We start from the raw sequence: 18,948 nt of genomic DNA on the forward strand, positions 1-18,948 counted from the left end.
CTCACCTTGTAAAGAATCTGCCTGCAATGTGAGAGACCTGGGTTCAATCCCTTGGTAGGGAAGACTTCCTGGAGAAGAGAAAAGTTACACAGTCCAGTATTCTGGCCTGGAGAATTCCATGAAATGTATAGTCCATTGGGTCACATATATTGAGTCACAGAGTCAGACATGCTGAGTGACTTTCACGTTCACTTTGTCCTTTGCTGTGGCCTTCACTTTAAAGTTTATTTTGTCTGTTAAGAATTTTGCTACCCCTGCTTTCATACCATTTTCATTTGTATGAAATATTTCTTTTCGCGTTTCCTCATTTTCAGTCTGTGTTTGTCTTTTACCCTGAAGTAGTCTCTTGTAAGCAGCATATTGAAATTTTCTGGGTGTTTTTGTTTGTTTGTTTTATTCTTAAATAATTATTATTATTTTTTACTTTACAATATTGTATTGGTTTTCCCATACAGCAACATGCATCCACCACGGGTGTACACATGTTCCCCATCCTGAACACCCCCCTACCTCCTCCCTCCCCATACCATCCCTCTGGGTCATCCCAGTGCACCAGGCCCAACCTTCCTGTATCCTGCATTGAACCTGGACTGGCGATTCATTTCTTATATGATCTTATACATGTTTTAATGTTTGTTTTTTTTTTTAATGTAATGAAACAGCTTGTGTTTAGCTCATTGACATTTAGAGTAATTATTGACAGATGTACTTATTGCCATTGTATTACTAGATTTCTGGTTGTTTTGGTAGCTCTCTTTTCAATTACTGTCTTGGTTTCTTCTCTTGTTGTTTGATTATTTTTTTGGTAGTTTGTTTTTGGGTTTTGTATAGCTATTGTAGGTTTTTGATTTGTGTTTACCATGGGATTTTTATATGTTGACCGATAACTATATCTACTTGTTTTAAACTGATGGTCATTTAAGTTCAGACACATTCTAAGACATCTACTTTTTTTAATTTTCCTCACCACATTTTATGTTTTCAGTGTCATATTTTACACCTTTATGCTTATGCCTTAATTGTTTATTGTGGTTATATTTGCTTTTACTTTTTTTTTTTTTTTTTTTTGTATTTTGCATACTGGTTTACCTAAGTGTTTAATCTTCAATTCTTACAGTATTTTGGGACTCTATCCTATAAATTTGCCTTTCTTAGAGGGATTTTTCATTTTGTATAGTTTTTTACTTCATTTCAATTTAGAAAAGACCTTTAAACATTCCTTTTGGGATAGATTTTGTATTGATTAATTCTGTTAGTTTTTGCTTCTCTGAGAAAGTCTTTATCTCTCTTTCAATTCTAAATGATAATCTTGATGAATAGAGTATTCTCGGTCACAGGTTTTTCATTTTCAACACTTTGAATATATCATGCCCATCCTTTTTGACCTGAAACATTTCTGCAAAGAAATCGATTGATAGCCTTATGGAAATTGCTTGTATATGACTCTTTGTTTTTCTTTTGCAGACATTATAATTCTCTTTATATCTTTAATTTTGCCATTTTAATTATGATATATCTTGATGTCTATCCGTTTTGGTTCATCTTGTTTGGGACCCTTTGTTCTTCTTATACCTGGGTATCTGTTTCCTTCTTCACATTTTGGATGTTTTTAGCAATAATTTCCTCAAATACCTTTTGAATCACCTTCTCTCTTTTTCTTCTGGAACCCCTAAAATGAGAATTTGGAATAATTAATGTTATCCCAGGTGCTATGTTATTTAGTTGCTAAACTGTATCCAACTCTTTGCAACCCCATAGACTGTAGTCTGCCAGACTCTTCTGTGCATGGGATTTCCCAGGCAAAAATACTGGAGTGGGTTGACATTTCCTTTTCCAGGGGATTTTCCTGACCCAGAGGGTGAACACATATCTCCTGCATTAGCAGGTTGGTTTTTTTACCACTGAGCACCAGCCCAATGTTATATCAGAGATCACTTAACTTGCTTTCACTGTTTATTTATTTTTGGCCACTGCTCTGATTGGGTAATTTCCATTACTCTAGCTTTTGGATGACTCGTGTGTTCTTATGTATCTCTTAGTCTACTATTCATTTCTTCTAGACTTTTTTTTAAGCTATTGAAATCCTCATGTCTAATTGGGCCTTTTTTATATTTTCTATTTCCTTGTTACAATATTCAGTGATTATATCAAATTTTTTTCTTGATTCAGTTAATATTGTTATTACTGATTTTTTGAATTCTTTATCTGTTAAATTGTTCATTTCTGCTTCATTTTTTCCCCAAGTGTTTCATCTTGCTATTTAAATTATAAGTAGCCCCTATCACTTTTCATTTTGCTTAACTTTCTCTGCCTCTATGAATTTAAATGAAACTATTACCTATTTGATGTTTAAGGGGTGTTTTTTATGTAGAAATGTCCTTATGCAGACTGCACGTGTCTGATATCTTAGGTGGGAGAGCTGGTGTTGACACAGATGCCAGTCGCATCTTTCCTCAGAGTGTGCAGGCAGGTATCACCATGGCAGGAGATGGGACTAGAGATAGAAGGAGAAGAGCTGGTGCACACTGTTAGGCAGAACTCTCTTTTTTCTCATTGGCTATTATCATAGTGTCATGGGCACAATCTTAAGTTGCTGTAGCAGAAGCACTGACAGTCAAGATCAAGTTTGCAGCATTGTGGCCTTTAAATGTGTGTTGTTTTGCCTCTTCCTACATGAGGATCTTTACCTCAGAGAAGAGTGCTTTTGTGTAATCTGCTTTTTCTTCTGAGTCTCCTCCCAAGAATATATACAGATACTAACCCAATAACTTTTCTTCCCTTCCTATCAATTTATGTGTGTATCTTTCTTACAGGCTTGGTTTATCTGGAATCCTGCCAGTTTCCAGTTAGTTTTTAGTAAGAATAGTTTCAAATTTATACATCTAAATTTTTGATGTGTTCAGGAAAGGAGATAAGCTCCGCATCCCCTTATTCTGTCTTTTTGATCTCCCTTTCTACAGTATAATGATTTGACTTACATACATTGTGAAATAGTATCACAATATGTTTGGTGAAATCCCATCATCTCATATACATACAAAATTAAAGAAATAGAAAAAACATTTCCCTCATTATGAAAACTCTTAACTCTCTTAAGATTTACTTTCTTAACAACTTTCATTTGTAACATATAGCATTATTAATTATATACATTTTACATTATATCCTTCAATTCAGTTCAGTTGCTCAGTTATGTCTGACTCTTTGTGACCCCATGGGCTGCAGCACGCCAGGCCTCCATGTCCATCACCAACTCCCGGAGTTTACTCAAATTCATGTCCATTGAGTCAGTGATGCCATCCAACCATCTCATCCTCTGTCGCCCCCTTCTCCTCCTGCCTTCAATCTTTCCCAGCAGCAGGATCTTTTCAAATGAGACAGTTCTTCACATCAGGTGGCCAAAGTGTTGGAGTTTCAGCTTTAGCATCAGTCCTTCCAATGAATATTCAGGACTGATTTCCTTTAGGATGGACTGGTTGGATCTCCTTGCAGTCCAAGGGACTCTCAGGAGTCTTCTCCAACACCACAGTTCAAAAGCATCAGTTCTTCAGAGCTCAGCTTTCTTTATAGTCACTTACTTTATATGTAGAAGTTTGTATCTTTTCACTGCCTCTGTCCATTTCCCCCTCCTCTTACCTCTGGTTATCACAAAGCTGATCTCTCTTTCTGAGTTTGTTTGTTTTTGAAGTATAATTCATTTCCAGCACTTTCTTAGTTTCTTTTACACAACATGGTGATTTGATATTTCAATACATCTCAAAGTTACCACCTTGATAAGTCCTGTTACGATATGTCAACAAAGATATTACATATTTTTTAACTTTAATCTTAAATTTAAATTTAACTTTAAATGTCATGTCAATGACTCATTTATTTTGTAGCTGGAAATCTGTAACTTTTGATCTTCCTCACCTATTTCTTTCTCCCTTCCAATCTATCCCCTCTAGTAACCACCTGTTTATTCTCTGTATCTATTACTGTGTTTCTGTTTTTTTTTTTTTTATATTGGTTCATTTATTCTTATTTTTTAAGATACCACATATAAGTAAAAGCATAAAGTATTTGTCTTTCTTTATCTGATTTATTTCCCTTAGCATAATACCCTCTAGGTCCATCCATGTTGTTGCAAATGGCAAGATTTCATTCTTTTTGTGAATTACACTGTATATGTATAGCAGATCTTCTTTATGCACTCATTGACTGGTGGGCACTTAGGTTGTTTCTATATATTGTCTATTGTAAGTAATGTTGCAATGACACAAACAGATGGAAAGAGATGCCATACTCATGGTTTGGGGGAAAAAAAAAATAATATTGTTAAAATGACCATACTACAAAAATGCAAGCTACAGACTCAGTACAATCCCTATCAAAATTCAAATTACATTTTTCATAAGCTAGAACAAATAATCTGAAAATTTGTGTGGAAACACAAAAGATTCTGAATAACTAAAACAATCTTGAGGAAGAAGAACAAAGTTGAAGATATTATACCTCCTGACTTTAAACTATACTATAAAGCTACAGAAATCAAGTATGGTACTAGCATAAAAGTAGACACATATTTCATATGAACAGAAGAGAATGAGCTCACATTTACAAGGGCAGTTAATCTATGCCAACAGAACAAGAATAGGCAATGGAGAAAAGACAGTCTCTTTAAAAATGGCGTTGGAAAAACTGGACAGCTACATGCAAAAAAATCAAATTGAGCTAATCTCTCACACCATACATAAAAAATAAATTCAAAATGGATTAAAGACTCAAATGTACGATTTAAACCCATAAAGCTTCTAGAAAAAAAAAAAATATAGACAGTATGATTTTAAACATGTTTTTTTTTTTTTTTTTTTTTTTAATTAACGTTTTTGGCTATATCTCCTCAGGCAAGGGAAACAAAAGCAAAAAATAAACTATTGAGAATACATCAAATTAAAAAGCTTTTGCACAGTAAGGGATAGAAAGTACAAAAAAATGAAAATACTTCCTATTGAATGGGAGAAGATATTTGCAAATAATATGTCATAAGGGGTTAACATCCAAAATATGCAAAGAATTCATAAATTTCAACTTAAAAGGGCTTCCCTGATAGCTCAGTTGGTAAAGAATCTGCCTGCAATGTGAGAGACCTGGGTTTGATCCTTGTGTTGGGAAGATCCCCTGTAGAAGGGAAAGACTAACTACTCCAGTATTCTGGCCTGGAGAATTCCATGGACTATTTAGTTCAGGCGTCACAAAGAGTCGGACATGACTGAGCAATTTTCATTTTCACTTTCAACTTAAAAAAAAAATTAATTAAAATACTTGCAGAGGATCTGAATAGGCTTTTTCTCAGTAAGATATACAAATGGCCAACAGGCATATGAAAAGATGTTTAACATCATTAATCATCAGGGAAATGCAAATCAAAACCACAATGATATATCACCTCCAATGTCAGAATGGCTGTTATCAAAAAGATAGCAAGTAACAAATATTGGTGAAGATTTGGGGAAAAAGGAACCATTGTGCGCTGTTGAGGGGGGGATGTAAATTGGTGCAACCACTGTGGAAAACAGATAGCAATTTCACAAAATATTAAAAACACAACTGCCATATGATCCATATGATATATACTCTTGGATATTTACCCAAAGAAAATAAAAGCACTAATTAAAGAAGATATATATCAGTTTAGTTTTAAAAGCATTTGTAGAACTTTTCTGTCTTCTCCACACGTATGCCACCAGTGGTCAACCAGTGCTTTGTTTTGTATCATAATTCAGCTCTTGATTCAATGCATGTGCAGGTCAATAGTGAGCCTAGAACTTTGTACACAGATTTGGGGCTCATTTTCTCTTATCACATTCCCCTTTGGGGCTTCCCTGGTGGCTCAGAGGTTAAAGTGTCTGCCTGGAATGCAGGAGACCCAGGTTCGATCCCTGGGTCAGGAAGATCCCCTGGAGAAGGAAATGGCAACCGACTCCAGAACTCTTGCCTAGAGAATCCCATGGAGGGAGGAGCCTGGTAGGCTACAGTCCACAGGGTCGCAAAGAGTCGGACACAACTGAGCGACTTTCCTTCCTTTCCTTTCCTTCTCTATCACATTCTTCTACATGACTCCTGTTCTCTCTCAAGTTCCCAGGGGCTCCTCTCTCAGGTCTTCTGACTTTAAAATCAGGATTTTAGGTTTGCTGTGCTATTTCACAGGGCGTCCCTTGTAGCTCAGTGGTAAAGAAACGGCCTGCAATGCAGGAGCAGCAGGAGACCTGGGTTCAATCTCTAGGTCAGGAAGATCTCCTGGGAGAGGACATGGCAACCCACTCCAGTTTTCTTGCCATGGAGAATCCCATGGGCAAAGAAGCTTGGCGGGCTACAGTCTGCTGCTGCTGCTAAGTCACTTCACTTGTGTCCGACTCTGTGCGACCCCATAGATGGCAGCCCACCAGGCTCCTCTGACCCTGGGATTCTCCAGGCAAGAATACTGGAGTTGGTTGTCATTTCCTTCTCCAATGCATGAAAGTGAAAAGTGAAAGTGAAGTCGCTCAGTCATGCCCGACTCTTAGCGACCCCATGGACTGCAGGCTACCAGGCTCTTCCGTCCATGGGATTTTCCAGGCAAGAGTACTGGAGTGGGTTGCCATTGCCTTCTCTGGGGCTACAGTCTACAGGGTCTCAAAAAATTAGACACAATTGAAGCAATTAGTCATGCTTGCATATGTCATTTCACACTTCCTGTGACTTGGTTCACCATGGGAGCACCATTATTGAAGAGACTGTCTTTTCTCGATTGTATATTCTTACCTCTTGTGTCTTGGATTAGGTGATCACTGGTGCATCAGTTTATCTCTGGATTTTGTACCCTGTTCTATTGATCTATATCTCTGTTTTTAGACTATTACCAAATTGTTAAGTGAATTTAGCTTTAAGATAGAGTCTGAAGTCAAGAAGCCTGATTCCTTCAGCTCCATTTTTCTTTCGCAAGATAGCTTTGAATCAGTTAAGTTCAGTTCAGTCGCTCAATCGTGTCCAATTCTTTACGACCCCATTAATTGCATCACGCCAGGCCTCCCTGTACATCACCTACTCCCGGAGTTCACTCAGACTCACGTCCATCGAGTCAGTGATGCCATCCAGCCATCTCATCTTCTGTAGTCCCTTTCTCATCCTGCCCCCAATCACTTCCAGCATCAGAGTCTTTTCCAATGAGTCAACTCTTCGCATGAGGTGGCCAAAGTACTGGAGTTTCAGCTTTAGCATCATTCCTTCCACAGAAATCCTAAGGCTGATCTCTTTCAGAAGGGACTGATTGGATCTCCTTGCAGTCCAAAGGACTCTCAAGAGTCTTCTCCAACACTACAGTTCAAAAGCATCAATTCTTTGGCACTCGGCTTTCTTCACAGTCCAACTCTCACATCCATACCTCACCACTGGAAAAACCATAGCCTTGACTAGATGGACCTTTTTTGGCAAAGCAATGTCTCTGCTTTTGAATATGCTATCTAGGTTTGTCATAACTTTTCTTCCAAGAAGTAAGCTTCTTTTAATTTCATGGCTGAAATCACCATCTGCAGTGATTTTGGAGCCCCCCAAAATAAAGTCTGACACTGTTTCCACTGTTTCCCCATCTATTTCCCATGAAGTGGTGGGACCAGATACCATGATCTTCGTTTTATGAATGTTGAGTTTTAAGCCAACTTTTTCACTCTCCTCTTTCACCTTCATCAAGAGGATTTTCAGTTCCTCTTCACTTTCTGCCATAAGGGTGGTGTCATCTGCATATCTGAGGTTATTGATATTTCTCCCAGCAATCTTGATTCCAGCTTGTGCTTCTTCCAGTCCAGTATTTCTCCTGATGTACTCTGCATTTAAATTAAATAAGCGGGGTGACAATACACAGCTTTGACGTACTCCTTTTCCTATTTGGAACCAGTCTGTTGTTCTATATCCAGTTCTAACTGTTGCTTCCTGACCTGCATACAGATTTCTCAAGAGGCAGGTCGGGTGGTCTTGAACTCCCATCTCGTTCAGAATTTTCCACCATTTATTGTGATCCACACAGTCAAAAGCATTGGCATAGTCAATAAAGCAGAAATAGATGTCTTTCTGGAACTCTCTTTTTCCATTATCCAGCGGATGTTGGCAATTTGGTCTCTGGTTCGTCTGCCTTTTCTAAAACAAGCTTGAACATTTGGAAGTTCACAGTTCACGTATTGCTGAAGCCTGGCTTGAAGAATTTTGAGCATTACTTTACTAGCATGTGAGATGAGTGTGATTGTACGGTAGTTTGAACATTCTTTGTCATTGCCTTTCTTTGGGATTCAAATGAAAACTGACCTTTCCAGTTCTGTGGCCACTGCTGAGTTTTCCAAATTTTCTGGCATATTGAGTGCAGTACTTTCACAGCATCATCTTTCAGGATTTGAAATAGCTCAACTGGAATTCCATCACCTCCACTAGCTTTGTTCACAGTGATGCTTCCTAAGGACCACTTGACTTCACATTCCAGGATGTCTGGCTCTAGGTCAGTGATCACACCATCGTGATTATCTGGGTCATGAAGATCTTTTTTGTACAGTTCTTCTGGGTATTCTTGCCATCTTTTCTTAATATCTTCTGCTTCTGTTAGGTCCATACCATTTCTGTCCTTTATCGAGCCCATCTTTGTATTAAATGTCCCCTTGGTATCTCTAATTTTCTTTAAGAGATCTCTAGTCTTTCCCATTCTGTTCTTTTCCTCTATTTCTTTGCATTGATCTCTGAGGAAGGCTTTCTTATCTCTCCCTGCTATTCTTTGGAACTCTTCATTCAGATTGGAATGTCTTTCCTTTTCTCCTTTGCTTTTTGCTTCTCTTCTTTTCACAGCTATTTGTAAGGCCTCCCTAGACAGCCATTTTGCTTTTTTTCATTTCTTTTCCATGGGGATGGTCTTATCCCTGTCTTCTGTACAATGTCACGAACCTCAGTCCATAGTTCATCAGGTACTCTATCTATCAGGTCTAGTCCCTTAAATCTATTTCTCACTTCCACTGTATAATCATAAGGGATTTGATTTAGGTCATACCTGAATGGTCTAATGTTTTTTCCTACTTTCTTCAATTTAAGTCTGAATTTGGCAATAAGGAGTTCATAATCTGAGCCACAGTCATCTCCCAGTCCTGTTTTTGTTGACCGTATAGACCTTCTCCATCTTTGGCTGCAAAGACTATATGTTGACCATCTGGTGATGTCTATGTGTAGAGTCTTCTCTTGTGTTGTTGGAAGAGGGTGTTTGCTATGACCAGTGCATTTTCTTGTGAAAACTCTATTAGTTTTTGCCCTGCTGACAGAATGTGGTCCCCTGGAGAAGGGAATGGCAGACCACTTCAGTATTCTTCCTTTGAGAACCCCATGAACAGTATGAAAAGGCAAAATCATAGGATACTGACAGAGGAACTCCCCAGGTCAGTAGTTGCCCCATATGCTACAGGAGATCAGTGGAGAAATAACTCCAGAAAGAATGAAGGGATGGAGCCAAAGCAAAAACAATACCCAGCCGTGGATGTGACTGGTGGTAGAAGCAAGGACCAATGCTATAAAGAGCAATATTGCATAGGAACCTTGAATGTCAGGTCCATGAATCAAGGCAAATTGGAAGTGGTCAAACAGGTGATGGTAAGAGTGAACGTCGACATTCTAGGAATCAGCTAACTAAAATGAACTGGAACGGGTGAATTTAACTCAGATGAACATTATATCTACTACTGCGGGCAGGAATCCCTCGGAAGAAATGGAGTAGCCATCTTAGTCAACAAAAGATTTCAAAATGCAGTACTTGGATGCAATCTCAAAAACGACAGAATGATCTCTGTTCGTTTCCAAGGCAAACCATTCAATATCACAGTAATCCAAGTCTATGCCCCAACCAGTAACGCTGAAGAAGCTGAAGTCTAACAGTTCTATGAAGACCTAGAAGACCTTTTAGAACTAACACCCACAAAAGATGTCCTTTTCATTATAGGGGACTGGAATGCAAAAGTAGGAAGTCAAGAAACACCTGGAGCAACAGGCAAATTTAGCCTTGGAACACGAAATGAAGCAGGGCAAAGACTAATATAGTTTTGCCAAGAAAATGCACTGGTCATAGCTTTGGTTATTCAGGGATTTTTGTGTTTCCATACAAAGTGTAAGTTTTTTTTTTTTTTTTTTTGTTCAAATGCTGTGAAAAATGCCATTGACAATTTGATAGGAATAGGGATTGCATTGAATCTGTAAGTTTTTTAGGGTGGTATAGTCATTTTGACCAGAGAAGGCAATGGCCCCCCACTCCAGTACTCTTGCCTGGAAAATCCCATGAATGGAGGAGCCTGGTAGGCTGCAGTCCATGAGGTCGCACATGGTCGGACACGACTGAAGCGACTTAGCAGCAGTCACTTTGACAATACTGATTCTTCGAATTCAAGAGCATAATATATACCTCCATCTGTTTAGGTCATTCCTGACTCCATTCAACAGTATCTTATGGTTTTCTGAGTACAGTTGTTTTGACTTTTCATCATGTTGTATAACATATGTGCATGCAAAGCACCTTCAGCCATGTCAGACTTTACCAGACCCTATGGAATTACGAAACCCTATGGACCATAGGCGGAGAAGGCAATGGCACCCCACTCCAGTGTTCTTGCCCGGAGAATCCTAGGAACAAGGGAGTCTATTGGGTGCCATCTATGGGGTCGCACAGCTTCGGACACGACAGAAGCGACTTAGCAGCAGCATGGACGATTGACCGACAGGCTCCTCTGTCCATGGGATGCTTCAGACAAGAATACTGAAGGGATTGCTGTGCCCTTCTACAGGGGATCTTCCTGACCCAGGAATTGAATCTGCATCTATTATGTCTTCTGCACTAGCAGGAAGGTTCTTTACTCTTAGTGCCACCTGGGAAGCAGTTTTGGCTCATTCATTTCACTTCAGTTCTGCTCAGTCACTCAGTTGTGTCTGACTCCTTGGGACCCCATGGACTGCAAAACGCCAGACCTCCCTATCCATCACCAACTCTCAGAGTTTACTCAAACTCATGTCCATTGAATTGGTGAAGCCATCCAACCATCTCATCCTCTGTCATCCCCTTCTCCTCCTGCCTTCAATCTTTCCCAGCATCAAGATCTTTTCAAATGAGTCAGCTCTTCGCATCCGGTGGCCAAAGTATTGGAGTTTCAGCTTCAGCATCAGTTCTTCCAATGAACACCCAGGACTGATCTCCTTTAGGATGGACTGTTTGGATCTCCTTGTGGTCTTCTCCAACACCACAGTTCAAAAACATCAATTCTTCAGTGCTCAGCTTTCTTTATAGTCTATCCCTCACATCTGTATATGACCACTGGAAAAACCATAGCCTTGACTAGACAGACCTTTGTTGGCAAAGTAATGTCTCTGTTTTTTTAATATCAAATCTTCGGTGCTCAGCCTTCTTCACAGTCCAACTCTCACATCCATACATGTGTACTGGGGAAACAATAGCCTTGACTAGGTGGACCTTTGTTGGCAAAGTTGTATCTGTGCTTTTTAATAGGCTGTCTAGGTTGGTCATAACTTTTCTTCCAAGGTTTAAGCGTCCTTTTATTTCATGGCTGCAGTTATCATCTTCAGTGACTTTGGAGCCTAAAAAAGATAAAGTCAGCCACAGTTCGCACTGTTTCCCCATCTATTTTTCATGAAGTTATGGGACCGGATGCCATAATTCTAGTTTTCTGAATGTTGAGCTTTAAGCCAACTTTTTCACTCTCCTCTTTCACTTTCAACAACAGGCTATTTAGTTCTTCTTCACATTCTGCCATAAGGGTGTTGTATATCTGCATATCTGAGGTCATTGATATTTCTCCTGGCAATCTTTATTCCAGTTTGTGCTTCATCCAGCACAGCATTTCTCACGACGTACTCTGCATGTAAGTTAAATAAGCAGGTGACAATATACAGCCTTGACGTACTCCTTTTCCTTTTTGGAACCAGCCTGTTTTTCCATGTCCAGTTCTAGCTTTTGCTTCCTGACCTGCACACAGATTTCTCAAGAGGCAGGTCAGGTGGTCTGGTAGTCCCATTTCTTGCAAAATTTTCACAGTTTGTGGTGATCCACACAGTCAAAGGCTTTAGTATCGTCAATAAAGCAGAAAGATATTTTCCTGGAACTCTCTTTCTTTTTCAATGATCCAACGGATGTTAGCAATTTGATCTCTGGTTCCTCTGCCTTTTCTAAAACCAGCCTGAACATCTGGAATTTCACGGTTCACATATTGTTGAAGCCTGGCTTGGAGAATTTTGAGGATTACTTTACTAGCATGTGACATGGGTGCAATTGTGAGGTAGTTTGAGCATTCTTTGGTATTGCCTTTCTTGGGGATTGGAATGAAAACAGACTTTCTCCAGTCCTGTGGCCACTGCTGAGTTTTCCAAATTTGTTGGCATATGAGTACACTTTCCAAAGGCTCACTTGACTTCACATTCCGAGATGTCTAGCTCTAGGTGAGTGATCACACCATCTTGATTATCTGTGTCCTGAAGATCTTTTTTGTACAGGTCTTCTGTGTATTCTTGCCACCTCTTCTTAATGTCCTCTGCTTCTGTTAGGTCCATACCATTTCTGTCCTTTATTGAGCCCGTCTTTGCATGAAATATTCCCTTAGTATCTCTAATTTTCTTGAAGAGATATCTATTTTTCCCCATTCTATTGTATTTCTCTATTTCTTTGCCTTGATAACTGAGGAAGGCTTTCTTATCTCTCCTTGCTATTCTTTGGAAGTCTTCATTCAAATGGGTATAACTTTCCTTTTCTCCTTTTCTTTTCACTTCTCTTCTTTTCACGGCTATTTATAAGGCCTCTGCAGACAGCCATTTTGCTTTTTTGCATTTCTTCTTCTTGGGGATGATCTTGATACCTGTCTCCTGTACAGTGTCATTAACCTCCGTCCATAGTTCATCAAGCATCAGATCTAGTCCCTTAAATCTATCTCACTTCCACTGTATAATCATAAAGGATTTGATTTTAGGTCATACCTGAATGGTCTAGTGGTTTTCCACACCATATTCAATTTAAGTCTAAATTTGGCAATAAGGAGTTCATGATCTGAGCACTGTCAGCTCCCAGTTTTGTTTTTGCTGACTGTATAGAGCTTCTCCATCTTTGGCTGCAAAGAATATAATAAATCTAATTTTGGTGTTGGCCATCTGATGATGTCCATGTGTAGAGTCTTCTCTTGTGTTGTTGGAAGAGGGTGTTTGCTGTGCCCAGTGCGTTCTCTTTGCAAAACTCTATTAGCGTTTGCCCCACTTCATTCTCTACTCCAAGGCCAAATTTGCCTGTTACTCCAGGTGTTTCTTGACTTCCTCGTTTTGCATTCCAGTCCCATATAATGAAAAGGACAACTTTTTTGGTGTTAGTTCTAAAAGGTCTTGTAGGAGAAGGCAACGGCACCCCACTCCAGTACTCTTGTCTGGAGGATCCCATGGACGGAGGAGCCTGGTGGGCTGCAGTCCATGGGGTCGCAAAGAGTCGGACACGACTGTGCAACTTCACTTTCGCTTTTCACTTTTATGCATTGGAGAAGGAAATGGAAACTCACTCCAGTGTTCTTGCCTGGAAAATTCCAGGGATGGGGGAGCCTGGTGGGCTGCCGTCTCTGGGGTCGCACAGAGTCGGACACGACTGAAGCGACTTACCAGCAGCAGCACCAGGTCTTCATAGAACCATCACAGGCACAGTCACAGACAAGTAGCCAATCTGATCACGTGGACCACAGCCTTGTCTAACTCAATGAAACTAAACCATGCTCTGTGGAGCCACCTAAGATGGGCGGGTCATGGTGTAGAGGCGTGACAGAATGTGGTCTGCTGGAGAAAGCAATGGCAAACCACTTCAGTATTCTTGCTTTGAGAACTCCATGAACAGTATGGAAAGAAAATAAGTTCGTACACTGAAAGATGAGCTTCCTGGTCAGTAGGTACCCAATATGCTACTGGAAATCAGTGGAGAAATAACTCCAGAAAAAAATGAAGTAATGGAGCCAAAGCAAAGACAACACCCAGTTGTGGATGTGACTGGTGATGAAAGCAAGGTCCTATGCTGTAAAGAGCAATATTGCATAGGAACCTGAAATGTCAGGTCCATGAATCAAGGCAAATTGGGAGTGGTCAAACAGGTGATGGCAAGAGTGAACGTTGACATTCTAGGAATCAGCAAACTAAAATGGACTGGTAGCGGTAAATTTAACTCAGATGACCATTATATCTACTACTGTGGGCAAGAATCCCTTAGAAGAAATAGAGTAGCCATCATAGTCAACAAAAGAGTTTGAAATGCAGTACTTGGATGCAATCTCAAAAACAACAGAATGATGTCTGTTCGTTTCTAAGGCAAACCATTTAATATCCACCAAGGAAGCCCAAATATCATGGTAATCCAAGTCTATGCCCCAAACAGTAACGCTGAAGAAGCTGAAGTTGAACAGTTCTATAAAGACCTAAAAATGTTCATAATGAAGTTCAAAAATGGATTTATATGGTTTTCTAATTTTTTAAAACCTCTGTTTAATTAACCATTCTGCTCTAAGGGGTATTGCTCCTGAAGACTATTGTTACATCTGATCCAGGCAGCTATGTCCTAGATTTTGTAAATTAATTAAATAATTGAGCTTATTATGCAAATTAAGTAGCTTAGTTGGGGATACTGAGGTAATTACTTCTGCTGTGAATAGAGATAAAGTGTGTCAGTCAAATCTTTACTTTCTGAAGCAGGTTTTACCTTCATTATTGGAAGAAAGAAAGACAAGATCTTAAAGCAGAAATCAGGAGGGAGAAAACTAATCTGTTAACTCATAGACATGCCAGAAAGGTGAACTAATAAAGTCTTTCCCATGACTGACTTAGTATCTGTTGGAGCCCTTATTATAGGAATATTGTGGGAAGCAAGTGTTTTCTTCCAGAGGGATTAGATACTAAATTATATTTGTTTTTGTGGTTTTAAAATAGAATTTTGTATTAGATGGGTTTATGCTAAATTAATCCAGTTGGTAAATCAGGCAAAGAAAAAAAAATATATTTGAATCTTAATCTAGTAATTTCAAAAATGGAATGTGCAAGACAAACCATAGGAATCCAGGAGGAGACTATTATTCATTTATTTGTCAACAGCTTAAATGCCTATGATAAGCTAGGGACCAAGGATGAGGCAACAAATAGCAACAATAAAAGTAGATGAAAATATCTCTTCCCTCAGGAATGTTGCATTCTAATGAGAGAAAACAGATTATCAATATAAATACTGGTTGTCAGGTTCCTGGAAAGAAACAGTTGGCACACTCAAATGTAAGTAATTACGGAGAGTTTAATGAAGAGCTATGTATGGAGAGCTAGGCGGAGTTTGTGGCTTCCCAGGTGTCTCAGTGGTAATGTAGGCACCTGCCTATGAAGGAGATGCAGGAGATGCAAGATCCATCCCTGGGTCAGGAAGATCAGGGTTTAAGAGAAAGTAAAAGGAAATGGTGAGCCTCCCTAGGGGCTACCAAGAGTAGGAAGCTACCTCCCTCATGGGAGCAGGTAATGTCCTAAGTCATCCCAACAGATGAGGACATAGAAGGACACCCAACAAGAGGTGTGGCTTTGGGAGAGGAAAACAGCCATTTTCCAAATCGTGACCCTGCAGAGATAAATGCTGAAGGGATAAATGTCTGGTCTTCTCTCCACTCTTGCCTTCTTGTACCTACTAGTGCCTTCTACTGGCAACACTCAACTAGAAGCCAGAGTGCAAAGGAGCCTGGTAGATACAGGACAGCTTCCCAAGGCATGGAAAAAGGCAGAGGAGGGGGAGGAGGTAATGTTAAGGTAAATGGAGAATACACACAGCAAAGTACTCAGGAGAGTAATAAGCCAAGGAGGAAAAGGGGGAGAAGTAGGGCAAGGAGGGCATGGGGAAAGGTTTTAAATTTTAACACAGTGGTCACGAGAAAGTGGTATTTCAGGAAAGATATCAAGTAGATGAGCATGTGAACTGAGTGCCTAACTGTAGGAGAGGGAACAAGGTTAGAAACTATGATGTAAAAACATGTTTGGCAGGGTCAGGGGTCACTCATGAGGTTGATATGGGTACAGATGAACGAGAGAGAATGTTGGTTAGTAAATAGTGTCTTAGAAGATACCCAATGCCTATAATAATTAGTATAATAGTATATCAATTTAATTTATGAATAAGTATTTATAATGGACATGATTTTGAGTAAACTCCGGGAGTTGGTGATGGACAGGGAGGCCTGGCATGCTACAGCCATGGAATCACAAAGAGTCGGATATGATTTAGCGACTGAACTGAAATGAACTGATTTATAATGGGTTTGCATGCTAAATGTTGCTTTGTCACTGATAGGGCAACACTACCCAAAATTTTGGCAACCACTGAGTTGCTTTAAGATATTGCAGGTAAATAAACTTATTATTAAAATAGCTTATATAAAAGTTTCAAAGGGGCAACAGTGCTCTACTAGTCCAACACCATTTTCACAGATTAAGATTAGCCCAAAGTTACACCAAAGAACATGGCCTTGAACTCAAGTCTCCTAAAGTTCCTATTCAGAGCTTAGCTTTCCTACCTCCTGCTTTCCTCCTGCTTTATCATGTGTTGAAGGTCAGGTGTCTTAATAAGGAGTTCTATTTTGGCTTGCACACTAAATCGACATATTTTAATGTGGGATCTTGTCCACATTCACAGATAACCTTGCCACATCTGCCTGAGAGCCTCATCCACATAGCTCTAAGTTGAAATTTTGACACAGGAATCAAGATGTAGAAATTTTAAACATAATGAAAATATTTAAACATTGTCATTTTCTGTCAGGAACTCACAGCTTGATTGAAGGCAGATGCTCAGAGTTAAAATTTAATTCATGAATGATCTTGAAAATAGACATTTAAGTGACACTATAATCAAAGTTTTTGCAAATTCTTCTCAGCTATGAACTCTAGTATGGGTTATTATTAGCTATATTTAGCAAAAAAGTTAAACTTTAGAAGTAGTAGCATGCATGCCTTTCAATCACACATGTATAAATGTTTAGAGTTTCAAATTGTGGCAAAAAATATCCAAAAAATGTACTTTAACTGCTTTTTAAAAAAATTTATTTATTTTAATTGGAGGCAACTTACTTTACAATATTGTATTGGTTTTTCCATACATCAACATGAGTCCACCATGGGTGTACATGTGTTCTCCATCCTGAACCCCCTCCCAACCACCTCCCTGAACATACCATCCCTCTGGGTAATCCCTGTGCACCAGCCCCGAGCATCCTGTATCATGCATCGAACCTGGACTGACGATTCATTTCACATATGATATTATACATGTTTGAATGCCATTCTCCCAAATCATCCCACCCTCACCCTCTCCCAGATTCCAAAAGACTGTTCTATACATGTCTCTTTTGCTGTCTTGCATACAGGGTTATCGTTACCATCTTTCTAAATTCCATATATATGTGTTAGTACACTGTATTGGTGTTTTTCTTTCTGGCTTACTTCACTCTGTATAATAGGCTCCAGTTTCATCCACCTTGTTAGAACTGATTCAAATGTTTTCTTTTTTAATGGCTGAGTAATATTCCATTGTGTATATGTACCACTGCTTTCTTATCCATTCGTCTGCTGATGGACATCTAGGTTGCTTCCATGGCCTGGCTATTATAAACAGTGCTGCGATGAACATTGGGGTACACGTGTCTCTTTCAATTCTGGTTTCCTTGGTGTGTATGCCCAGCAGTGGGATTGCTTGGTCATAAGGCAGTTCTATTTCCAGTTTTTTAAGGAATCTCCACACTGTTCTCCATAGTGGCTGTACTAGTTTGCATTCCTACCAAGAGTCTAAGAGGGTTCCCTTTTCTCCACACCCTCTCCAGCATTTATAGCTTGTAGACTTGTGGATAGCAGCCATTCTGACTGGCGTGAAATGGTAACTCATTGTGGTTTTGATTTGCATTTCTCTGATAATGAGTGATGTTGAGCATCTTTTCATGTGTTTGTTAGCCATCTGTATGTCTTCTTTAGAGAAATATCTGTTTAGTTCTTTGGCCCATGTTTTGTTTGGGTGGTTTATTTTTCTGGAATTGAGCTGCAGGAGTTGCTTGTATAATTTTTGAGATTAATTCTTTGTCCGTTGCTTCATTTGCTATTATTTTCTCCCATTCTGAAGGCTGTCTTTTCACCTTGCTTATAGTTTCCTTTGTTGTGCAGAAGCTTTTAAGTTTAATTAGGTCCCATTTGTTTATTTTTGCTTTTATTTCCAATATTCTGGGAGGTGGGTCATAGAGGATCCTGCTGTAATTTATGTCGGAGCATGTTTTGCCTATGTTGTCCTCTAGGAATTGTATAGTTTCTGGTCTTGTGTTTAGATCTTTAATTCATTTTGAGTTTATTTTAGTGTATGGTGTTAAAAAGTATTCTGGTTTCATTTTTTTACAAGTGGTTGACCAGTTTTCCCAGCACCACTTGTTAAAGAGATTGTCGTTAATCCATTGTATATTCTTGCCTCCTTTGTCAAAACTAAGGTGTCCATAGGTGCGTGGATTTATCTCTGGACTTTCTATTTTGTTCCATTGATCTATATTTCTGTCTTTGTGCCGGTACCATATTGTCTTAATGACTTTGGCTTTGTAGTAGAGCCTGAAGTCAGCCAGGTTGATTCCTCCAGTTCCATTCTTCTTTCTCAAGATTACTTTGGCTATTCGAGGTTTTTTTGTTTTTCCATACAAATTGTGAAATTATTTGTTCTAGTTCTGTGAAAAATACCATTGGTAGCTTGATATGGATTGCATTGAATCTATAGATTGCTTTGGGTAGTATACTCATTTTCACTATATTGATTCTTCCGATCCATGAACATGGTATATTTCTCCATCTATTTGTGTCCTCTTTGATTTCTTTCACCAGTGTCTTATAGTTTTCTATATATAG

General features: G+C 39.2%; 1 protein-coding gene and 1 non-coding gene across 2 annotated transcripts in view; both read left to right on the top strand.

Annotated features, from left to right (window-relative positions):
- CA10 (carbonic anhydrase 10) overlaps positions 1-18,948 on the top strand; it is an 840,788-nt gene that overhangs the window by 262,721 nt on the left and 559,119 nt on the right. The gene's annotated exons all lie outside the window — the stretch shown is intronic.
- Positions 5,862-5,934, top strand: TRNAS-GGA. The gene has a single exon. It is a non-coding gene; the product is annotated as a tRNA-Ser (tRNA).

Source organism: Bubalus bubalis, chromosome 3 (assembly GCF_019923935.1).
Source record: "Bubalus bubalis isolate 160015118507 breed Murrah chromosome 3, NDDB_SH_1, whole genome shotgun sequence".
NCBI lineage: Eukaryota > Metazoa > Chordata > Mammalia > Artiodactyla > Bovidae > Bubalus > Bubalus bubalis.